General features: G+C 37.7%; 1 protein-coding gene and 1 long non-coding RNA gene across 4 annotated transcripts in view; one reads left to right on the forward strand and one right to left on the reverse strand.

The window, feature by feature from the left end:
• LOC123593405 overlaps window positions 1–9,905 on the forward strand; it is a 37,084-nt gene extending 27,179 nt beyond the window's left edge. The window contains exon 2 of the long non-coding RNA XR_006710303.1: window positions 6,318–9,905. This is a non-coding gene — a long non-coding RNA (uncharacterized LOC123593405). The remainder of the gene's footprint in view (window positions 1–6,317) is intronic.
• NR6A1 (nuclear receptor subfamily 6 group A member 1) overlaps window positions 1–26,327 on the reverse strand; it is a 232,347-nt gene that overhangs the window by 153,325 nt on the left and 52,695 nt on the right. The gene's annotated exons all lie outside the window — the stretch shown is intronic.

Here is a 26,327-nt window from a genome sequence, read left to right on the forward strand (position 1 = left end):
AGGGAAATGTACTAGATATAACCAGGCTGCCTCTCTTCCTTACCCATCCATCCAGCATCTCTACCATCACCCATTAAAAAGAAGTGACAGGAGTCAAGGGTGAAGGATTCGTCACTGACATACAGCTGGGGCAGTGAAAAGTCTTGGCAGGTGTTCTCTAAGCTGTAACTCCTCTTCTATGCAAACAAACCCCTAAGCTGAGTCCTCCTGGCTTTATCACACGGAGCCTTGACAAGAGCCATCATTAGTGTCCAAACTCCACTTTCTCCAGGCTGATGACATGTGTCAGGCCTTGATTCCTGGTGCCATTCCTGCCTGCCAACTCAGGAAAGGCTCCTGTAATGCCTTTGGCTTTTCTGAAATACCTCAAGTCACAAGACAGCAGCTGACATCAACTCCCTCCAGAGAACGGACACTTGGCCAGGAGCCCAAGCTGAAGTGAATATGGAGGTTCTTGATCTTTATTGAAATCACTCCTACCTTCTCACTGGCAATTAAAATAAATTCCTCCCCTGAGAGCAGCCAGAGGTTCTGCAAGCCTCTTCCATCCAGTGGTAGTCACCTTTGATTAGAGAAAAGTGTTAAAGTGTAGCAGCAGCTGATAAATGTCAGAGCCTGAAGGGCCTTCACAGACTTTTGATCACTTACAGCTATTCTTCATTTCAAACCATGGACAGTTTTTATGCCAACACCACTCAGCATCGCTTACTTAGTCAAATACTTCAGGTCAGGATGCCCAATTCAAGTCAATGGTCCATTTGCACTACTTCTGGGTACATCCCTAAGGCTAAGATGTTTGACCTACCAGGCAGATAGACTTGGAAGTACTTTTCAGATGGCCAATAGGACACTGGGAAACTTCTACAAAAAGCATGCTTTTTCATGATGGAGAGGCAGTGTGTTCTAAGTAAACACACATGCGTGCCCACACACATGCCCGTTGTATGACTCTGTCTTCAATTCCCTTCTAAATCCATTTCCTCATCTATTAAATCTTAGCCTAAATCAGAGACTCCCAAATGTCCACGAAATGTCTATATCAGAATCCCCTAGGGGCTTCTGAAAACTATAAAACCCATTCCTAGAGGATTTGATTTACTAAGTATAGGACAATGCCTAGGAATCTGCATTATTAGCAATTCACTTTTCCCACCATCATACTTTTAATTCTGATGCAAAGTCAGATTTGGAAATCATTACTAAATGACCTCTAAAACTCCTGATAGCTTCAAAAGTTGTAAAACTAGGCGAGCCTGGGTGGCTCAGTCAGTTAAGGTCCGATTTCGGCTCAGATCATCATCTCGTGGTTCGTGGGTTCGAGCCCAGTATTGGGCTCCACACTGGCAGTGCAGAGCCTGCTTGGGATTCTCACTCTCTCCTCTCTCTCTGCCCCTCCCCTGCTCATGCTTTCACTCTCTCTCAAAATAAATGAATAAAAACTTTTTTAAAAAGTTATAGGGGCACCTGGGTAGCTCAATCAGGTAAGCAGCTGACTACGGCCCAGGTGATGAGTTCACAGTTCCTGAGTTCAGGCCCTAGGGCTGGGGTCTTCCAAAGCTGAAAGATGTGAGTTTTCAGATTAAAAGGGCATGCTGTAAAAAAAAAATTAGGAAAAAAAAAAAAGCCGGCGGGGGGGGGGGGGGGGGGGGGGGACCTGGGTAGCTCAGTCGTTTGAGCATCCGACTTCAGCTCAGGTCATGATCTTGCGGTTGTGAGTTAGAGCCCCGCGTCGGGCTCTGTGCTGACAGCTCAGAGCCTGGAGCCTGTTTCAGATTCTGTGTCTCCTTCTCTCTCTGCCCATCCCCCACTTGTGCTCTGTCTCTGTCTCTCTCTCTCTCTCTCTCTCTCAAAAATAAACATTAAAAAAATTTTTTTAAGTTATAAAACTATAGATTGGAACTTATTTTCTATTCTTTCATCCCAGGATTTTTCCCCTACCCAGATTAGCATTCCCACACAAACATCAGGATTGTCCAATTTTAAGTTAGCAATGGAGAAATAAGTCTAAATCCAGTATGTCAAGTATTAATAACTTATCCAACCTACACAATACTATTTCATTTAGGAAAGTATGAGGTAGATGTACCTCATCTACCTCAGCTTTTCTAGAAAATACACATTCAAAAATAAAGCTTTTAAGACACATACTTTGCAAAGATTCAACAATTTGCTGGAAATAGCCAAGAAAATCAACATTCAAAGATCATTTGCCTAAATGCTATAAATGAATAAAGTTGGTTGTAGAATGAATATGTCTAGTTACCTATAACTTATGATGTCTTAACACAAAGTTATCATCTACCTGAGATAATACTAAACTTTGTAAGAACAGAGGTCAAGTTTTTAAAGCATACATAGTGTCATATGATTAAATTTAACCCAATAAACTAAAATAGGTCAGAAGAAGAAATACATAATCTTATATTACTGATAGATCATCAGGATTTCATCACTGTAAAAAAAAAAGGAAAGATTGAGTCTTTCTTTGATCACTGTTCTTATTTACTTCATTAACTGGTTATTGCAAAAACACATGCCTCTTGGCTCTCAAGGACTTTTAAAGTCCCTGCCAACACTTTTCACACAGTGGAATAAAACCTAAGATTCTTTCCAGCTCATTCCTTAATGCCCATGAATATTAACTACTGTATGATTTTGATTCCCATATCTCTTATGACTTTATATTCCTAACTCAATGTACTTATTCAGTTTAGTTGAACAACAATCCTTGGTAGAGTTACTTAGAAGAGTTGTTCACAGATTATAGATATCCTATGAATTAAACTACCATGGAAAAATGAAGTCCTGCTTCCTGTGGGTTTGCAAAGTAATCTTGAATAGTAATAACTCAAACACATTAAGTCACTGCAACTAAGGGATGGAGAATTCAGGTGGCCCTTAGAATATTTTGATAGGTTTTAAAGTACATGTCCCATTTGAAAAGAAATATTGCCAGGACACCTGAGTGGCTCAGTGGGGTAAGCATCTGACTCTTGGTTTTGGCTCAGGTCATGATCTCATGGTTCGGAAATTCGAGCCCCACGTCAGGCTCTACACTGCCAGAATCCTACTTGGGGGCGGGGTGGGGAGGGGGCAGGGGTGGCGGCGCCTGGGTAGCTCAGTCGATTAAGCATCCAACTTCAGTTCAGGTCATGATCTCATGGTCCATTAGTTTAAGCCTCATTTGGGCTCTATGCTGACAGCTCAGAGCCTGGAGCCTGCTTCAGATTCTGTGTCTCCCCCTCTCTGCCCCTCCCCTGCTCACACTCTGGCCTGCCGGCCCTCCCTCTCTCTCTCAGAAATAAATGTTAAAAAAAAAAAAAGGAATCCTGCTGGGGAGTCTCTCTCTCCCTTCTCTCTGCCCCTCCCTTGCTTGTGCTCTGTCTCTCAAAGTAAATAAACTTCAAAAAAAATTAAAAATATTAAAAAAAAAAGAAATATTGCCTTTTGGCAGTAGGCTAATTTGCTATTTCAGTGAGGTGGCCTGCCCACCTCTTGTCTTCCAGACTCATCTAAAATATCTGAAATACCCTGATATAAAGTTGTCATGTCAAAAAGTAAAATGTTCCAAGCCACTGAGTTTAAATTTCTCTTTATACTTCTCAACTCTCTGATAAAACCTCAAACAGGCTAAATATAAGAATGATCAATAATTCCATACACAACCGCAATATTTGGTGCACCCTTTTTTCCCCCTCCCTAACATTCAAATAAAAACTCTGGATCTAGCAGTCTCCTTTGTAAGCACTGACTTGAAACAACACATTCTTTCAGCCTAATTTAAGGCCAGAATTAGTAGTCTTAGTGCTGAGATAAGATCCAAACTAAACAGTTGCTGGAGGAATGGGGAGAGGTGTCGAACTGTTGCAAAGTAAATTAAGTTCATTCAAATATTTGTATTAATTTCTCATCTGGCAACTTCTTTTAGAAATTCTAATTGTATAAGCACAGATTTACTAATTACTGGTTGGAATCCGCAATTAATACAGAAACTGATGAAGCCTAATAACTACTTTTCCAGAGACCATCATTGTCCAGTAATCATTATCCAGTTACATCACATAGATTATGATATAGAGAAAGATGTGACTAGATGTGACTAGAAAGATGTGACTAGTTGCAGTACTGCTAGCAAGCAGTCACTTCTAGTAAAACGGAGATCTAAACTTCCAAAAGCATCAACATTACATCAGTGGCAAGACTAGATTGCAAAATCTTGGTCTAGACCTCTAGTCAGGATTTTTTTAAGTTTATTTATTTATTTTTGAGAAAAAGAGAAAGCAGAGGAGGGGCAGAGAGAGAGAGAGAAACAGAGAATCCCAAGCAGGTTCTGTGCCATCAGTGCAAAGCCCGACATGGGGCTCTAACCCACAAACCATGAAATCATGACTCAAGCTGAAATCAAGAGTTGGATGCCCAACCAACTGAGCCACACAGGTGCCCCTATGGTCAGATTTCTTTTTTAAAAAAAATTTTTTTTTCAACGTTTATTTATTTTTGGGACAGAGAGAGACAGAGCATGAACAGGGGAGGGGCAGAGAGAGAGGGAGACACAGAATCGGAAACAGGCTCCAGGCTCTGAGCCATCAGCCCATAGCCCGACGCGGGGCTCGAACTCACGGACCGCAAGATCGTGACCTGGCTGAAGTCGGACGCTTAACCGACTGCGCCACCCAGGCGCCCCCTCTATGGTCAGATTTCTTAACCTGAAGTTCATGGGGAGGCTATAGATGGGTTCTTGGATTCCAAAACTGAAACTGCTTTCAAAATTTTGTGTTTATATGCATATATTTAGGGAGAGAAACTACAGCCTTTCAGAAAGTTTTTAACTATATTATCTAATTTAATCTTCACAAGCAATATGTAGTATTACTATACTATTATTCTTATTTTAACAGATTGAGGAAATTGAAGCTCATGGGAGATCAAAAAAAACTTTAAGGTCACAAAGGAAGTGGCAGAGGATTATTTTAAAAAAATGTCTTTGAAACACACATATACAGATACATATACAATGCAATAAGCTATTCGGAAAGTATTTTAACTGTAAAATAAGGGTTTTACATTAGTGTATATGGACTTAAAACCAAATTATGGATAAAATATGCAATTTTATTTGCATATTTGTAATATGAAAATAATTGTAAATGATTTTAAGAATTCAAATCATTTTGAAAAAACATATATAAAAACACATAAATTATAATATGTGTCATGTGTTGTTTTATACACCTGATATATATTACCTCATTTAGTTCTCACAATAAACCAACGCGTAGATACTGTCATTATCCCCATTTTATGGATAAGGAAACAGAGAAACAGAGTGGTTAAGTAATTTGCCCAAGGTCACACAGCTATTAAGCTGCAAAGTTAAGATTCTGGATCCAAATCTGTACTCTACTATGCTATATTACTTCTCCAAACACTCAATATGTGAAAAAATTAAATTATGGTCACTCTAAAGGAAAAAAAGAGAAAGCCAAAAAAGAATTGAATTTGGAAAAGTCTATCATGATAAGGTATTTAATCTATTCTATTTTAGCACATATGAACCAAGAGCAATGAGAAAAGAGAAATCTAGAAACTACTACATTCACGTTACTTTCACATGAACAAGCTCATTTGATTTTCACAGCTGTGTGCACAGGAAGGGCAAGTGCTATTTGTCCCGCATCTTAAGTATGAGTTAGCTGATCCTGAGAGATTAATCTCACCACTCATCATTACCTGACCTTTCCTGCTTCTACGACTTCCTGTGCAATCTTTCCTCTATTGGAATCTTTCCTTCTCTGTCTAGCAAAAATTCAACTGTATCTTTGAGGTCCAGATCAGATGTGACCCTCAGATATCTATCTTTCCTAGCACTTTGGGGCACAATTAACCCTTTTCTCTATTCTCCCTCAACATGATTCATATCATTCCACCAGCACAGCAATCATCCTCTTTGTCATCAGCTGTGTCTACATCTAGTTCCCTGGGCAGACCCTGGGCTCCACGATGGCAAGAGCTAATCGGAGGAGAAAGAATCCTAGGATTTCACCACCAAATTAGCAAAAGGATGAAGGAGAACATTAGCAGTTAGTTCGGCTAAGAGGAACACAGATTCACAGTGACAAGCTGTTGTCATCTTTATAACTTAAGAATTTGTCCTCAAAGTTAGTAGCAATTCTGCCAAACACTTCCAGAGATGCTCCCTGTGTAACCCGTGGGAAGTGTCTGGACAGACAGACACCTGAGACTGTGACTCCTCTGCTATGCTACTAATCCCTCAAATATATCGTTTTATTGAGTTTATGCTTCTTGTTTCTTTCAAGTATATCAAGAGGCCTCAAGAGGACTATGAAAACAATTACATCTCTAAGTTGGAGCAATGTGGGTTTCAGTATTTCGTAGTACCTCTGGAAAAGGAAAGAAGGTAAGTCAAACAGTAAAGGATGGCATGGTGAGTTTTGACCAACTCAAAACCAATGTAAATCAAGAATGAAATAGACCGGTTTATTAAATTTGTAGTTTCTATCACTCTCGGCTAATTTTAGCCTTAACTTTTTTTTTTTTTTTTTAACTCTTAAGCTTTATCCTTGCATTAAGTATATAAACACCTTAGCAAACTCATTTAAAAGACCCAATGTGTGCCTCAAACTTGCCTGATGGTAAAAACTAAAATTAAGGACTTAAAGCAAATTAAAGGAGTGAGGATAATGGTGGCCTTTCTTGCCATGAAAATTACCTCAAATACAGTGGGAAACACCCCTATGTCATTCTAGAAACCTACCTTTCACGCTGCTCTAGTTTTTCAAGTCTATGAAAAGCATTCTTCTTAGAATGCCATGAATTTGAGCAATGGTATTTTGTAGACATCTAATGGCTTGGAGCAGCAGAAGTCAGTATTTTTTAAAAGTCTGAACATTTGTCCAAATGGTATAAGGCATTGACATCTCTTCAAACTATCAGATCAAGAGGAAGACTGTTTAAACACATTAAAGAGTTTTTAAACTACTACACAGTAACAGTTGCTTGATTTTTGTTTTCATTTGTATACAATTCACTGTCATAACACTGAGAACTCAACAAAGCTGGCTAACTGGAGTGTTTTGACAGAGGGTGAAATAATTAAATTGACATAGAATGTAAACAGTTTACATTCATACCAAATTCTCAGTGGTTGATTTTTTTTTTAATGTGTACCACTTGGCTGCTCTAAAAATGAATTTGAGAAGAGTCAATCTTTAATACTTAAATCTAAAGCAAATGACAATAACTATCCCTGATTAAAGATTAACCTTAATTCAGCCAGCAGTTCTGTAAGCCCTTCTACTGAGCACTCCTAGATCCCTCCCATTAGAAACCCCGCATTCTGAAAAGTTGCATATAATTAATTCATGCTCCAGATTTTTAATCAAGGACATTCAGTAGCCAATAAAAAATAACTAGTATGTCTATAATGTACCAATACTCTTCATGCCAAAAGCAAAGACACCTGACATTTTAGTTAACTCTCTGTGACCTTACTGAAGAGAAATGCAGGCTTTCTACTAGGTAATGGAGTTTTTGTTTATTTTTTGTTTTTTCAATATGGAAAATCACTTGTAGACAATCACTGAACCTCTGTGGTAACTCAGCAATCCAGGATCTCAACTAGAAAGATCACCAGCTATTAAGGTCAATTTTTTTCATCGTCCTCTATGAAATATTTCACCTACAGACCCACCTACTATTAATACAAGTAAATAAGGAGAAAATGTTTACTTATTTGACTTAGCTCTCACTGAAGATGTTACCCCCCGATACACAACAGTAAGTTTTGTGGTGGACAAGGAAGGAGGTGATCTGATCAATGAATGAGCTTTGCATTCAAAAAATCCAACATTCAAGTTCTGGCTTATAACCTTAACTCCTGGCTATGTAACTTTGGGCAAATCATTTCATTTCTCAACTCAGTTTTTTCATGAGGTACAAGTGGGTTGTTGAGAGTTTAATGAGATAAAAATATACAAATCCCAGCATATAACAGAGTCCACAATGTATGTTAATTTCTTTCTTACCCATACCCTTTAATAATGAACCTACTATAAAAATGAGGTACTCGACATTTTCAGAATTAAAAAATAATACCATTCAAAGCCATTTTCTCAGCCATCCACTGGAGTCGGCTTGCATAAACAACTGCAGCCTCGCCAGTTCATTAAGTTCATTAGCCCTCTGCTGTACACAAACTGATTTCATAATTTAAATACTCTCAACCTGAAATCTGGAAAAGAATATGAGAGCCTCTATCAGCAGTCATCTCACTGCTTAATGGCTCCTGGAACATGGGCCCAGGCTGAAGAAGGGCTGACAGGGCCAGAACCCAGCCTTCAGAGGACTCCAAGGAACATTCAACGCTGTCGGTGAGTTTGGGATTTGAAAAAACCACCGACCGTTGACTGTACCTTGGGGTCTTTACAAACAGCACTACATTTCCTGAAGCAAGGGAGCAGGCTGTACCTTCACATGTCACATAAGATCACCAGAACCAGTCCTGCTGCCTGTCCCCCAAAGGTGATCCAGTGAATTTTTTAAGAGCTCCTATTTCTATTATCCACTGTTCCTTGCTTTTTGTTGTGTTTTTGACAAATAAGTGCTTCATTTCAATAAGATAAGGAGAACTCCATGATAATACCTAACGTATTTAAAAATGCCTCCTAGAAATATGCCACCCTGGTGAGAAATAGGATTAGCAAGGAAAGACATTAAAAATATGTATTTCGGTTTGGAGCCACATTCAATTAAGTATTTTACACCCATTTCTTCCACATCCCCTTAAAACTTTTATTAAGGGCAAGAGAAGGATTTACTAAGCAAAAATAGCACAAAACTATCTAATATCTGCACAGCTCTTATCACATCCTACCTCCAATTACAGTTAATGTGGTTAAGTTTTGACAGCCCTGTTAGAACATGAGCTGTTTGAAAGCAACTATTGCTTCACTATTTCTTTCCACACATGTGCTTATTTAAGTATTTGTTTGTTAAATTCAAGTAAAAAAAAAAAAAAAAAAAAAAAGGTCTGGAGTCAGAGATCTGGGATGAATCTTGGTTAGACTTCCTAACTAAGCTCTGTGACCACAGGCAAGTATCTGAGTCTGTTTTCTCGTGTATAAAATGGGAAATAAGAACACTTACCTCATGAAGTTTTGAGATTCAATGAGATAAAATATAAAGTGCTTTCTACCATTCCTAGCACACAGCAAATACTCAATATATGTAAGCTACTATTATTATTTAACCCCAAACGTAACCTGTGCTAATTTACCTTGAAAAGCACTATTTCTCAGTTCAAAACAGAAGGAAAAGCCAGGACCCTCAACTCTTGTTTACATCTACAAGGTATGCAAGCACTGCCCTTGTGGTCATAGAGCTACCTGTTAGCTTCTCCAAGGGCTCCTTCCATTCTCTGAAACAGTTTCTCATCTTTAAGGACCTCCCAGCTCTAGTATCAATGTTATCTATAACCATGTGGGCCCTCGACCACTGGTTACTGAGAGAGATGCCAGACACAGAACTCAAAGAACCCGTGTGGAAAAGAAGAGCCAGGAATTCGGGAGTGCCAAGGCAACTCCACCAAATGGAAACACTGATGGCTGCACTCAACATTCATTGCTGTCGGTGGGTTTGAGTCTGAATCAACTCACTGATCAATGAATGCAAACTGCGGACCAAACAACCTAAGGGAAGCAAAAGCAGAGAGTCACTTGAGTGCATCAGCTACTGTGCTGGGTGGATGCTGCTGCGGTCTCCAATACACTGGTTAAAGCCTCTCTTACTCTCTTTGGTTCTATTATGGAATAAGCACTCTAAATTCCTAGAATTCTTCTTTTTCTTTTTTTTTTTTTAATGTTCTAGAGTTAAATGATATTTTATAGGAAGAACAAACTGTATACCTTGACATACCATATTAAAAAATTAATGCTTTCATAATTTTTTAAATTAAAAAAAATCACATACTCATTATTTAAAATTCAAATATTGAGGGGTACCTGGGTGGCTCACTCAGCTAAGCGTCCGACTTTAGCTCAGGTCATGATCTTGTGGTTCATGGGTTCAAGCCCCGCATCAGGCCCTGTGATGACAGCTTGGAGCCTGGAGCCTGCTCCAGATTCTGTGTCTCCCTCTCTCTCTGCTCCTTCCCTGCTCATGTTCTGTCTCTCTCATAAATAAATAAACATTAAAAAAAAATTTATGGGAATGCCTGGGTGGCTCAGTCAGTTAAGAGTCTGACTTCAGCTCACGTCATCATCTCATGGTTCGTGAGTTCGAGCCCTACATCGAGCTCCGTGCTGACAGTGTGGAGTCTGCCTGGGATTTTCTCTTTCTCTCTCTCTCTCTCTCTTACTCTCTCTCTCAAAACAAATAAATAAACTTAAAAAAAAAAAAAAAGAAAGAAATATATGAAGTAAAAACTGAAAATCCCTTTCCTTATGATCTTTCTTTTCCTCAGTGGAAATCACTGATAAATATAATAAACAGTAAGTTTAATAACTTGTTATAATCAATATAATAAACTTGTTATTTATATTAGTATTATTAATAAATAAATATCATAAACTAATCACTTATTTTATGACCTGTGAGACGTTTACCCATATACACACAAACAGATATATATTGGGATTTTTGGGGGGTGGCTTAAACAAAAACAAGCTGATTTTATATTTACTGCTGTACAATCTGTTTTACTCAGCTATACTAGACCGCTATTGTAGATAGCCTTCTGAAACAATCTTGCTATATATATTGTATTGGTTCTTTTTTAAATGACCATATAGTATGCCTTAGCATGAATACCCTGGTTTTCTTATTCAAATGCACTTAATCTCTTTGACCAAAACTGTGAGACCCATTCACTGTGACCTTTGCAAACCACGTCCCTCAAACTAAGAGGGACTAAGAAAAAAACTAAGTGAAATGGGAAATGCACATTATTTTTAACAAAATGTAAAATGTGGTATCAATTTTCTGACTTCTATAACATGAGATGAGCCACTAAATCTTTCATGATAATGACAGGAAGACAAAGGCCTTGGTCATCAATAATTTAATCATATACTTAAGTCTGAGATAGGGAAAAACAGATTCTCATAGCAAAAGTCAAATTCAGTAAAGCATTAGGAAAACAGTCTTATCAAGTTAGCTTTCCAACTTTTTTTTCCTCAGGAATAGGAAGGAAGTAGAAGTACAAATACAATGAGCCAAGAACTAAAAAGAGAATCAAAGCCAAGAGAAAGATGCAAAAAATGCCAAGAATTCAGGAAGAATATGGCGTTCAGGCCAGTGTTTCCCAACCTAGTTGTCACGTACCAGAATCACCTAGATCAGCTGCTGTGAAAAATGCAGATTCCTGAGTTCTACCCTAGACCAGATGTAGGGTCCCAGAATCTGTATTTTATTATAACAAGCATTCTAGGCATTATTTTTCAACAACCAATTATTTCCAAATTTTCTGAAAAAATCAGAAAAGAATGTCCTACATGTTCTTTGAAAAATGTACAAGTATGAACAAGTATGCCACTTATTTACCTAGAGGATAGTCTAAATATGCCAATAAAAAAAAATAACATATTTCAGCCACCAAAATCTGCAGTTTCTCTTAGATAAAACTAAATGCTACAGGAAGGCAAACAACTGTGGGAGTTTAAGGGTATTTTTCAGAGTGAAGACTGTAAATAAATACTTGCAATAGAAAAAAATATGTGGCATGTACAGGGAACACTGAGCAGAACAGCTCTGAGACTGTGTGAGGGAAATCATGAGGAGTAGTCCTGGAAAGGCAAAGAACAAATTACGTAAGACCTTGTGAGCCAGGGGGAAACATGCAGAATTAGTGAAACAGAGAGCCACTTTAAAGTGCTGAGCTCCAAAAAGAGATAACGAAAGCAAGGTTTTGGGAAGACTGACCAAGCATATGAAATGGGAAGAAGAGAAGAGAGATGTGAAAGAGACAAAAAGAGAGAAAGAGAGGAAAAAAATCTCTTGTAGAAATAAATAAGCTGAGCTAAATCTGAGGCAGCAGGAGTGGAAGGAATAGAAAGGATATCTTCAAAAGGCTTTTTGCTTTTGTTTTTGTTGTTCAAAATAGATTTCTTTTTAGTACGATGTAGTCACTGAAAATTTTATACAAAAGAGAAACTAGTTGCCTCCCCCATCATTCTGTTCAGTGTATATCTTCCCAGGTATTTCAGAGATATTGAAAATACATGTATTTGTATTTAGAGAAAATACTACAAATTATATATACCTTTTTTCACTTAAAATATTGTGGCCATCTTTCCAGGTCAATAGACCAGATCCACCTTCCAAGGAATTGGCTCAAACAGAAAAGATAGCAAGGAGTCAAAAATGGTGCCTTTCTTGACTAGATTAAGAGCCTGGAGTGCATTAAGAAATGAGCAATTTCAAAATGGAAAAAAGAGAAAGTTCATTTTCTGAAAAGAGGATGCGTATTTGTGATTTACAAACATAGAGCTAAAAGTGAATGAGCTAAGTACAGGAAGAAAAAAAATTTTCTTTTATTGAACACAGTTATTGGACGCATACTATGCACCTGGACTGCAAAAGAAGCCAGATGTGAAGAAAACAAAGCATGTAGTGAAAATAGTGGACCAAATTCTAATGAACAAATAATTTTAAGTGTGAAAAGGTCTGCAAAAGGAAAATCAAAGTTCTATAGGAGCAAATAATAGAAGGGACTAATCCAGTCTTGGGTGTGAGAAAGGCCTGGGAAAGGATCTCAAGAAAGTGACATTTAAGTGAAGACTTGAAGGATAAACATAATGACCTGGGTAAGAGAGGTGGGGTGAGCATTCTGAGCAAAGGGAACAAATGGCACATAGGCAGGCTAAAGGCATAGTGCCTGCACAAAACTGGAAGTGTGGCTGTAACACACAGAAGATGGAAAAGAGGTCTGGAGATAAGGCTGGAGAAGGCAGGAATTTAAAAAGTTACTGACAATCCTGCAGAGAACAATTCTGGAGTGATAGTCACGGAAGAAAATAAGATTTCTGGAAAGTAGTAGTGAAGAGCTGGAGCTATTTAAATAAGGTTAAAATTCCAGCTACATTACTTATCAACTATGTGAACTTGGACAAGTTACTTACCTTTAAGTCTGTTTCATCTGTAAATAGAAGATAATAATGATAGTATTTGTTTCACAAGGCTACTTGAGGAGTAAGAATACGTGTAAAATACTTCACCAAGAGTCTGACACAAAATACAAGCAAACACTGGCTGACAGGAAGTAAAAAAACAGCCTGGAAGTTCAGACAGACTGGAAGCAAAAATGTTAACAATTGAAATCACTAAGTTGTAGAATTAGAGGTGATTTTTATGTTTATCATTTATAACTCGTCTATGCCTTCCCAGTGTTTAGCAATAAGCATAAAACTATTCCAACAATTAAGAAAAATTACTTTTAAATGTCTTTTTTTAAAAGCAAAGATTTCTTTTAGATGCAAGCTACCTATGTTTGGCTGAAAAGCAGATGGAAGAATCCACAGTGGAAAAGGAAGAAAAGATGGACTATTTTTATCAAGAAAGGGAACCTGTAGAAAGTTCAGCTGCAAAGACAGTAGAAAGTGACAGGCTCCAGGTCCCTGGTGGATGTGGTCACTTTGGAGGGGAGCAGCTTCAGAGAATGAAAACAATGAAGGAAATTCCAGCCTACTCCTGTTCTCTCAGGCTGTATCTCAATAGGATCCAACTGGACCTTGTGATCCTGGATCTTGGCTGGCAAGCAACCTGGCATGGAATAGACACTCAGTAAATGTTTGTCAAATGAATTTCCTTATGATTTCTGGCAGTTATATTTATAACACAGGAAGTGATCTACTCCTTGAACCAAGCACTGGATATCTTCAAACCATCTGTGCCGTGAATTATAGTTCCAACTCAAGTATAATTTTAGTAACTACCAGATATCAGGTTTGCTCTTATTATACTTGCTATAAAACCCCTGAACTGATAACTTTGGTCCAACTTCCCCTCCTTTGTTTAGACTAACTGGATCTACTGAAAACATGTGTGACCAGTCAAAATCACATGCTCCTTCTGCTCCTCTTCCCAGTAAACAGTTGAGGCAAAACAGCAGAGTATAAAAGAAGTGGTTTAGGATATAGAGTCAGAGTAAGTTCAACTCTGCCATAGTTCTGTGCTCTTGGACAAGTGAGTCACCCTGTAAGCCTTCCTTCTATGTAAACGGGGACTAAGGATACCTCTACTATTTCACAGGGTTATTGTAAGGCCTCAGCAAAAACAAAAAACAAAACAACAACAACAACAAAAACAATGAAAAGTACACTGCCAAAGGCACATGACAATACAGCCAAAGCATCCTAGTATGTGATGGAACCACTCAATGGGCTCTCCTCTTTCAAAAGGCAAGATACCCTCATTCCCCATACTCTCACCTATTTGTCAATCAGCAGTACATATTTGCAAGATGTCTAGCTGGGGTTGATCTATAACCTGGGGCTGAGAGAAAGCATTTTTGTGTATGTTAAGTGTCTTCTGCCTAGATGGTCCATCAGCGCCACACTCCAACTTGAGTCAGTCCTCCCAAAGAGAAAGTTCTTTCCAATGGACTTTCGTGAGGCAAGGCACAGGGTAACGCCCTGGGAGCAGGGAGCGTCTAGGTTTCCAAGTGAAAGATTAATAGGAGACATCACAAATCAACAGGACATCACCTGACAAACTTAGAACCATTTTACCCAAAACAAACAACAAAAACACACTATCGTACCCCAAAGTCTCCTCCTTTACCTCCTTCCAACCAATCTTAGGTACTTTTCTACAGCTTTATTTAGGTCTAATTACATACCATAAAATGAACTCACTGTAAATGTACAATCCAATGACTTCTATTCATTTAGAGTTGTGCAACTATCACTGCAATCCAAGTTTAGAACTTTCATCACTCTAAAACTCCCCTTAAACCTGTTTCCAATCAATCTCCACTCCTACCTGTAGCCCAACCATTGATCCACTTTCTGTCTCTATAAATTTGCCTTTTCTAGACATTTCACATAAATTGAATCATATAATATGTAGTCTTTTAAGTTTGGCCTCATTCACTTAGAATAACGTTTCTGAAGTTTATTCATGTTGTAGCATACATTAGTAGCTCATTCTTTTTTAGTGCTGAATAGCATTCCATTTTACGGATATTCCAGATTTTGTTTATCCCTTCACCATTTGATAGACATTTGAACTGTTTCCAGATTTTGGCTATTATAAATAACGCTATAGACATTCACATACAAGTCCTTGTGTGGACATAGGTTTTTATTTCTCTTGGGTAGACACCTAGGAGTGAAACTGCAGCATCATATGGTACGTTTATATTTATTAAATTACCAAATTAACTGCCAAAGTAACTGTACCATTTTACATTCTCATAGCAATGCAGTTTCCAGCTTCCATACATCCTTACCAACACATTTTTATAGTCTTTTTGACTATAGTCATTCCAGAAGGAATACAGTGGAAATTCACTGTGATTTTAATTTACATTTCCCTAATAACTAATTATGTTGAACAACTTTTTATGTGATAAAATGTTCAAGTCTTTTGTCTTATGTTTCTAATTCTTTGCTTTTATTGTGATAAAACATAACACAAAAATCTACAATTTTAAACATTTTTAAGTGTACAATTCAGTGGCATTAAATTTACAATGCTGTGCAAACGCCACCACTATCCATTTCCAGGATATTTTCATAATTCTTTTAAAAAAATTTTTTTACATTTATTTATTTTTGAGAGAGAGAGAGAGAGAGAGAGAGCGAGCGCGCGAGAGCGCACAAGGAAGGGGAGGGGCAGAAAGAGAAGGAGACAGAATCCGAAGCAGGCTCCAGAGGCGGGGCTCAAACTCACAAACAGCAAGATCATAACCTGAGCCCAAGTTGGACGCTTAACCAACTGAGCCACCCAGGTGCCCCAAGAGTATTTTCATAATTCTAAACAAAAACTCTACCTATTAAACATGAACTATCCATTCCACACCCCCTAGCAATCTATTCTTCAACCCACTTCCCCTTTTCTACTTTCTGTCTCTAGGAACTTGCCTATTCTAGTTATCCATGTAAGTGGAATCATACGACATTTTTTGTCCATTTTATAAAACTGGCTTGTCTTCTGAGTTGTAAGAGTTCTTTATTTATTTTAGACACTCCTTTATCAGATACACAAATTTTTCTCTCACTCTGTAGCTTGTCTTTTCATTTTCTCGTTAATGTCTTTTTAAAGGCAAAAGTTTTACACTTTAATGAAGTCAATTTATCAAATTTTTCTTTTTGTGACTTGTGTCATTGGTATCATGTACAGGAAGTGGTTGCCTAGCCCAAGTCACAAAAACATTCTTCAAGACATTTTGTAGTTTTAGATTTAGGTGTATGATCCACTTTGAGCTCATTTTTCTGTCTAGTATAAATTAAGGGCATAAGTTCTTCTTTTTGTTTTGCACATAGGTACCCAATTTTCCCAGCATTACTTGTTGGAAAAAACTACACTTTCCTCCACTGAATTGTCTTGGCACCTCTGTCAAAAATCAATTGACCACATATGTAAGGATTTATTTCTGAACTCTCAATCCAGTTCTAGTACCTATTCTTATACCAAAATATCACACTGCCTTGATTATTATTTTATACTAATTTTTGAAACCATATAATGAAATTCCTCCAACTTTGTGCTTTTTCAAAATTTTATTGGCTATTCTACTTTAATTCCTTTGCATTTCCACATAAATTATAAGATTAAATTTCTTCAAAGAAGTCAGCTGGGATTTTTTTAATTTTTTTTTAAAGAGCGATTACACTGAATCCAGACATCAATTTGGGGATAACTGTCATTTTAACATTTAGACTTGTAATCCATGAATATAGAATATCTCTCCATTTATTTAGGTCTTTTTAAACTTCTCTCAACAATATTTTATAGTTTTTAGTGTACAAATCTTATAATACTTTTGTTAAATTTATTCCTTATGTAGGTTAAGGTTGCACGATTTTTGATGCAATCATGAATGGAACTGATTTCTTACTTTCATTTCTGGATTGTTGCTAGTATACAAAACAAACAAAAAACTATTTCTGTATATTGATCTAGTATCCTGTGACCTTGCTTAAACTCAATTTGTTCTGGTTTTAGTTTTTTGTGAATTACTTAGGCATACAGGATTATGTCATATATGTATAAAAAATTTCCAATTTAGATGCCCCTCTACCCCCACTGCACTAGGTAGAACCTCCAGTGAATGTTAAGAAGTGGTGGGTGCCTGGGTGGCTCAGTTGGTTAAGCATCTGACTTCAGCTCAGGTCATGATCTCGTGGTTCATGAGTTCAAGCCCCGCATCGGGCTCTGTGCTGACAGCTCAGAGCCTGGAGCCTGCTTCAGATTCTGTGTCTCCCTCTCTCTCTGCCCATCCCCTACTTGCACTCTGTCTCTCTCAAAAATAAATTTAAAAAATTAAAAAAAAAAAAAGAAGAAGTGGTAAGAGTGGACCTTCTCATCTACCTTGTTCCCAATCTTAGGGGAAGAGCATTCATATTTCACCATTAAATATTATGTTAACTTTAGGCTTTTCATAGATGACCTTTACCAAGGTGCATAAGTTGCCTACTATTACTGACTTGTTGAGAAATTTTATCATGAATGAATATCGGATTACATCAAATGCTTTCTCCATGTCTACTGAGATGATCATGCGGGCTTTTCAAAAAACCTTTAGTTAATACGGTTTATTACAGGACAGCAAACTAGGACTTGTGGGCCAGCTATTTTTGTAAAGTTTTACTGCAACACAGGCACACCCCCTTATTCACATATTATCTATGGCTGTTTTTGCAGCACTACAGTAGAGCTGAGTAGTTTCAACAGAAACTATACTGGTCCTAAAGCCTAAAATATTTAGCAGCTAGCCTTTGAAGAGAACATCTTCTGAGCCCTGGTATGTTACAATAATTTTTACATATTTATCCAACCTTGCATGTCCGGAATAAAGCCCAATTGCTCGTAGTCTATAATCCATTTTTCTATGTTGCTGAATTTGGTTTACTAATATTTTATTAAAAGTTATTATGTCTGTGTTCATAAGGGTTACTAGTCTACAGTTTTCTCATGATGCCTCTGGCTTTGTTATCAGAGTAATAGTGTCCTCATAGAATGAGTTGGAAAGTGCTCTTTCCTCCTCTACTTCTTTTTTTTTTTAAGTTTTTTTTTAATCTATTTTATTTTAAGTTTATTTATTTAGAGTGAGAGAGTGCACACACAGCGGAGGGGCAGAAAGAGAGAATCCCAAGCAGGCCCCACACTACCAGCATGTAGCCCAATGCGGGGCTTGAACTCTTGAACCATGAAATCATAAGCTGAGCAGAAATCAAGAGTCAGATGCACAACCAACTGAGTCACCGAGGCACCCTATTTTTATTTTAGAGACAGCGCACACACAAGCAGAGGAGAAGGGCAGAGGGGCACGGGAGGTGGATGGGGGACGGGTGGAGGGAATCTTAAGCAGGCTCCAACACTCAGCAAGGAGCCCAAGACAGGGCTCAATCCCATGACCATGAGATCATGACCCAAGATGAAATCAAGAGTCGGACGCTCAACTGACGGAGCCACCCAGGTACCCCCTCCTCTACTTTCTGAAAGACTTTGTGAAGGATTAGATTTAGTGCTTCTTTAAACGTTTGATAGAATTCACCAATGAAGCCATTGGGCCTGGGCTTCTCTTTATAGTAAAATTTTTAAGTACTGATTCATTTTAATTATTAAAGGTTTTCATATACGTATTCTATTTTCTCTCGAGTTAGCTTTAATGATATGTGTCTAGGAATTTGTCCACTCCATTTAAGTTTTCTAATTTGTTGAGATAAAGTTCATGATTTTCCCTTATAATCCTTTCAATTTCTTTGAAGTAACCTCCTTGCTAAACTCAATTAGTTTTATTTGCTTCTGGTTTGTTGTGAATTACATAGGTAAATATGGGATGATATCATCTGTGTATAAAGGCAGTTTTCATTCTTTAATAATTTTACAAAAATAGCTGGCCCACATGTCAAAGTTTGCTGACCTCTGTACCATTTAATAAAATAAAAGATTTTTTAAAATCCCCATATGATCATCTTACTTTGGGATTAGTTTGCTCTTTATCTAGTTTCTTAAGGTGGAAGCCTAGGTTAATGCTTGAGACCTTTCTTCTTTCCTAACAGTTATAAATTTAAAAGCTCTAAGTTTTCCTCTAATCACTGTTTTAGTTGCATTCCATGAATTGTAGTATGTTTTCATCTTCATCTAGTCAAAAATATATTTAAATTTGCCTTGGGATTTCTTTGACCTATGGGTTATTTATAAGGATGCTGTTTAATTTCAAGTATTTGGGGATGTCCTAGATTTCTATCTGTTATGGATCTCTAATTCTATTGTGGTCATAAAACACACCTTATGATTACAATCTTCAAAAATAATTGAGACTTATTTTATGGCCCAGAATATTCTTAGAGACTGTTCCACATGCACTTGAAAAAAAATGTATATTCTACATAGAGTATTCAATAAATATGAGCTGGCTGACAGTGTTAAGTCTTCTATATCCTTGCTAATTTTCTCTAGTTTCTCTATCAAGTATTGAGAATGGAGTATTGAAATCTGTAATTATTATTGCTGAATCTTTTATTTCTCTTTAAATTCCTGTCAGTTTTTGTTTCAGATGTTCTGGTGATGTTAAGTATGTTTTTATAATTGTTATATTTTCCTCAAGTATCAACTCTTGTCCTTATGAAACGTCCCTCTATCTCTAGTAATATTTACCCTAAACTATATTTTATGTTATTAATATAGTCATCCCAGCTCTCCTATGGTTACTGTTTATATAATCTATTTTTTAGCATCTTTTTACTTTCAGCCTATTTCTGTCTTTACATCTAAAGTATATTTCTTATTGACAGCATATAGTTACATCTTGCCTTTTTATCCAGGTTGACAATCCCTACCTTTTGAACAGGCAGTTAGTCCATTCACATTTGATATAATTATTGACATGGTTGGGTTTATGTATGCCATTTTGCTGTTTGTTTTTGTTTCAGGTCTTTAACCTCTCCTCTTCCTTTACTATCTTTTTTGTGTGTGAAATATTTCTAGTATACTATAAGTATGGTAGCATACCATAGTAAAAGTCTGTTGACTTTTTTACTATGTATTTTTTATTTTCTTTGTGGTTGCTCTTTATGCATCTTTACTTACCACAATATTTTTTTTAATGTTTACTTAGTTTTTGAGAGAAAGAGAGAGAGAGAGAGAGAGAAGGAGGCGAGGAGGGAGGGAGGGAGGGAGAGACAGAGAGAGAATCCAAAGCAGGCTCAAGGCTGTCAGAACAGAGCCCGATGCGGGGCTCGAACTCCTAGACCATGAGATCATGACCTGAGCCGAAGTGGGACGCTTAACCGACTGAGCCACCCAGGCGCCCTTATCACAATCTATTTTTTAACTCCAGGAAATAAAGAAACTTGCTTCAATATATCTCCTACTCCTTCTCTTTCTTGTTTTTATTACCATATACGTGTTATAAACTCAATAAATACAGTATTATTAAATACTGCTTTAGATACTTTTGTCATTTTAAAAGTTAAGAGAATAAGAAAAAAAAAAACTAGAGTTGTATTTACCTATATACTTAACCATTTTCCAATGTTCTTCACTTCTTATGGATTCAAATGATCATCTGTATCACTTCCTGTCAGCCTTAAGGACCTTCCTTTAGTATTTTAAGGCAAGGCAGCTATCAACAAATTCTGTGCCTTTTTTATGTGAGAATGTCTTTATTTTGCCTTCATTTTTGAAGAAGAGTTTTGCTAAAGAAATCTTGGTTTTTTCTTTCCACATGTTGATTATGTCATTTCACTGCTTTCAGACCTCCTTGTTTCTCATAAGTCAGCTGTATATGCTATTGTTATCCCCTTGTATGTGATGAATCATTCTTGCTGTTTTCAAGATTTTTCTTTGTCTTAAAATAGTTTGACTCTGATGTGTGTTTTATTGTGCTTGAGTTCATCAAGCTTCTTGGATTTGAAGTTGAATGTTTTCTCTTCAAATTCGGAAAGCTTTTGGACACTATTTCTTCTAATATTTTCTGGTTCCTCTCTCACTCCTCCCTTTTTATATATGTATATTCTTAGGTATACATTTGATGTTGTCCCACAGATCTCAGAGGTTCTATTCACTCTTTCAAGCTTTTTTCTCTGTTCTTCGTATTAAATAATTTTTATTGACCTATCTACAAGTTCACCAATTCTTTCTTCTGCCATCTTAAATCTGCTGTTGAGTCCATCCTAATTTTTCATTTCAGTTATTATAAGTTTATTTATTTTGAGAGAGAGAGCCGAGCACACAAGCGGAGGAGGGAAAGAGAGAGGGGGAGGGAGTGAAGGAGGGAGGGAGGGAGGGAGGGAGGGAGGGAGGGAGGGAGGGAGTGGGAGAGAGAGCGGGAGGGAGTGGGAGGGAGGGAGAATCCTAAGCAGGCTTTGCACTGTCAGCACAGAACCAAATGTGGGGCTCAATTCCATGAACCATGAGATCATGACCTGAACCAAGATCAAGAGTGATATGTTTAACCGACTAGCCACCCAGGCACCCCAATTATTGTAATTTTTAAATCAAGCACTTTCATTTTGTTTTACAGTTTCCCCTTGAGACTCTATTCATTGAGTCGTTGTCATCATAGTTTCCTTTAATCCTGTAAACACAATTCCCTTCATTTCTTTGAAATATCTATAATAGGGGCTTTAGAGTCTGTGTGTGTCAGATCCAACATTTGTGATCACTAGAGGCAGTTTCTACTGATTTTTTTTTTCCCCGCAGTATAGGTCACACTTTGGTTTTTTGCATCTTTTTACCTTTTTGTTGAATACTGAACATTTAAAGTAAGGTACTGCTGGCAACTCTAGATTCTGAATTTTTCCCAGCTAAGGTTTTGTGATGGTGGTGGTTCTTCTGGTTTTTGTTTTTGCTTTTACTAACTTTCCAGGAATATATCTGTGCAACCTGTCTCTCCTATAATGTGTGGTGCCTGAAGGCTCAGAATTTTTTCCCTGGTTTTTATTGTGAAGCCAGATCACCCCTCTGTCTATATAACTTACTGACTGGTCAGAGGTGGTGCTCACCTTGAGCCCTTTTATTCTCTCCTGATGGATCTGTGCTTGGGATGGGGAGCACACTCTCAGTTTAGGTCTTTAAATCTACTGTAGATTTTACTTTCTGCTGGGCTTTCTCACACAACCTTTGCATTGGCCAAAAAAATATGTAGATGGCTTGGGCTTGCACTGGTTTCTACTGTGTGTGAAGCCTCCAGTCAACCGAGGATATATGGAGACCCTATCAAACTTCCTGTAGTTGCCTCACTGCCCAGACCTCTCTGTTAAAGCCCTATCCAGTCTGCTGCTCCACTGTCTGCCCCAAACAGGTCTGTAACCTTAGGCTAGAAGAGTTGCTTGGCTCTCCCTAGTTCACTTGTCACCAAGATCATCACTTTTTTCTCTTCAATACTATTTTTTTCTACTTAAATCCAAGTTGGTTAACACATAGTATATACAGTAAGATCATTGCTTTTAACTGCTAATACTCCAAATCAAGTGAGCCCCCTCCCACAGGGGTAGTAAAGCTGCTGGTTTTCTACTGGTTGAACTACTACAACCAGTTCCACCCTGGTTGAACTACTACACTATCAGGGCTGAAAATAATGGGAGAAATCCTGGGCAAGACCATAAACATGTTTTATACAAAATTCAGTGGTTTTCATGAACAAATGCTTCTCAACTTGTTATAAGCTTGTAATTATTTCTGTTTCTTCCAGCTTTACAGTTGCTTTTGGGGGACAGGATTTGTTGACCTGCTCACTCAGTCATGCCAGAAATGAATCTCCTCATTAGATGTGTTTTTATAAATCTCATACATGATAAAAGTCTAACTTTGGTAAAGCCAAACAGTCTGAAATCCAATCTGCTTTCCTGGAATTAGACCCAAGTGTCATAATACCTAAACTGTTCAAATACATCTCAATCCCAAAATATACTTGAGAAAAAACTTCCCTGGGGGAAGGCAGAGGAATAAAATGACTCTGGAATACTGGAATGATTTTCAATTCCAGAAGACAATAATACAAAAATTTGAGTATCAGATAGTTATTTCCAGTTCCCACCTCCCAAAAGCCCTAATTACTGGAGTCAGTAGTACTCTATAAATGGACATATAATCTGAACAGCCCTAAAGCCAATCATGGCTAGGGCAGGAGTACATAGTCTCCAATCTTGTCGCCATGTAGGTACTCAAACAGCTCCTACACAGAGAAGGACACTGAGTGCTACAGCTGGCCCTGGCCATTGCAACTAAGCCCATCAGCATGCATGGGTGTCTATCATGGGTCCCTTGCTCACAGGCCTGGGCTTACCTCTTGGCCTCTCTAGTCATACCATCCTGAGACCCAAAGTCCTGAGTCTTAATACTCATACTCCTAGCCAAAAACTGGGTGGTTTGAAAGTATCTCTTCTATTTGCCAAACTTCAACCATCACGTAATGCCTGGATTCTCACTGCATTTGCCAGCTCCCCATGCCTTCCCACCCCAGGGCTGCCAAATAATTCCTAATCAGTGATGCCCCTGAATTTGCCCTACCTGTAACACTGTCCCTCAAATGCCAGACTTAATGGTGAGTTTCTACAACCTCCATCCATCCTGCTACCTGACTGACGTTATCATGTCAGACAATCTGTCTACTGTTCATATTCTCCTAATATTGTATTTGTACCTTCTACTAAATAGTCAATATGCTATAACCCTTGACAGGACAAATGGACACCTAACCCTAGCTGGGCTTATCCTCTTTCCTGAGCATTTAAATTTTGAATACCAATGCTTCCCTTAGCCTGTGTTGAGCATGGATGCTGGAAAGACATGACAAGGCAGGGCAGAGGCGGCCATTTTCCACCATGGATACCGAAGCAAAGAGTATCAGTTTGAAGGAGAAAAGAAGTATGAAACAGAGGCACCACAGAAGCAGAAATAAGATTCTATATGACCAAAGAGAGATGGGAGAGAAATTCTGGTCTTAACCATTTATGAAATCCAAATGAATGCTCTGCCCTTAGGCCTCAAGAGAAACCCTGTACTTTCCAACAATGTCCCAATTTTAAATTAGTTTAAGGAGGAGGGGGAGGGAGAGGGTGTTCTGTTCCTTGCAATGGAACTACTCCAGCTAATACCTCTGGTTTCTCCCTGGCTACCAGTCTATGTTTCCCAGAAACCCACATCACTCACACTCTAGTTAGACCAGTTACTTCTCCACCATACGGTTCCTTGCGTTCAACCCATGCTTTTCTGGCTATACCCAGATTCTTTACAAATCCCTAAGTTAAGATCCTATTCTCTAAGTGCTGAAGTTCTCTTTGTCTATGATGAACAAGCAATGAGACGTAGTGTGATTTTAACCTTTTAGCCTCAGCTTCTCACCTAGGAACCACCACCTATTTCATATGGTTATGACAGGAATTATATATGGTGAGAATAAAGTCCTTGGCACCTCATCGGACACACAGCAAGCTCCACTAAAGGTAGCTGTTTTCAGTATTACATTGATTAAATTTGTGCATTCTGAACATGAGGTAAAAAACTAATATTTAAGAACTGAAGGGCACTAAGTATATCAAGAAGACTAATCAAAAGTAATTCCTTCTGGGTAGTATTCTTTTCACATGAGAGCACTATAATACTAACTTGTGAGCAGCCATACCAACTCCCCAATCAAATCTATTTCTCCCAAACTTGTATTTCTGAAGCTTTGAAAATGACCCTGTGACCTTTCACCTATATTTGCAGGATCATTTCTACTAACTTACTGATGTTGCTTGAGATTTGTTTGCAGATATTTTTACCCGTTTGGAAAACAAAAAACAAAAACACAAACACAAAGGTAAGAGGTTGAAAGTAACTGGCCAAAAATCACAGTTATCAAATCTATGTGAAGAGATTGTAATATATTTTTGGTGAGATATAATTAAGGGCCAAAATTATCATTACTATTAGGAAAGGGTTACCAATAAGTTTTTGTCTAGCAAAACCTCTAACAGAAAAAAAAAAAGATAAAGGGACAGAGACAGAGACTACTACAATTAAGGTTGTTTTGATAAAAATTACATTTAGGGCTTGGTTTTTACTACATCTTAGTTATGTTGACAGATTCCTGGATAACTGAGATGCTAAATAATCCAGACGCCAAACAAATCAACAAAAGTCCCACCACAAAATCATTACAAAAAGGATTTTATTTCCTTCTCAATTACACAAATCTACTCCATTCAGCAAAAGCAAAAACAATTCCTAGGAGAATCATTTGGTTTTAGACTCATAAATAATTGTCAACAGGACTGATCACATAATGAGGAGTAATTCTATCGACAGTATTAGAACTATTATTATAAATCTGTACATACACAATGGACCACACACACACACAATGGTCAGATTTTGCTTTAAGTCACGGAAGAACACTTTCTATTTCATACCTAGCTCCAAAGGCCCATTGCACTGAGCCTCCTTCTAGCTAGCCTGTGGCTATTTTTCTACCTTCTCCTCTTCCTTCCCAATCTTTTAGCCCCAGGATTCTCAAAGCATTTACTTACAGGATCCTCTTGGTGAATTAATCCAACATTCATCCATCTTATGAGTAAATGATGTTCAATTCATTTCTACTTATGAATAAAGGCTATCATAATTTGTTAGCTGTTAATAAAATTCGGTGTTTATAAACTAAAATTAACAAGAGACTCTTTAATATTCCACTAAAACACCTGGCTGCTACAAAATAGGTAACAATGTTGCAAAAACCCTATTGCAATTACATACAAAAAATAAATCATGCAGTTCTCAGAAGAACTCCATTATCACTGTTGAAGGAATTAGTGGTAGTTTTCAATTGCTGCTATTCTTGTTTTTTAATCTTCATTCAGCAAGGTCATTTCAAAGTAGTTTGATACATGCTGTATGATAGGTATTACATCAAGAGTATCCTTATTTTAAATTTTCCAGTAATGAGATTGTGATATATATGTCATGTTTCAAACAGGAGACATACCTCAATTGCCAAAGCACATTTATCATCCTTACCCCAAATTTATTTGTGCATGATAGTCCATTTCCAATGGAAAACAGGAACAGTCAGATTAAGTAGGTAATGGGGCTCTGCCTAAGTTGGCTGAGGTCAAAAAAAGGTGGCATCACTGCTATAATCAAGCAAGCTGTTCTAGGCT

This window comes from Leopardus geoffroyi, chromosome D4 (genome assembly GCF_018350155.1).
Source record: "Leopardus geoffroyi isolate Oge1 chromosome D4, O.geoffroyi_Oge1_pat1.0, whole genome shotgun sequence".
In the NCBI taxonomy this organism is placed as follows: domain Eukaryota; kingdom Metazoa; phylum Chordata; class Mammalia; order Carnivora; family Felidae; genus Leopardus; species Leopardus geoffroyi.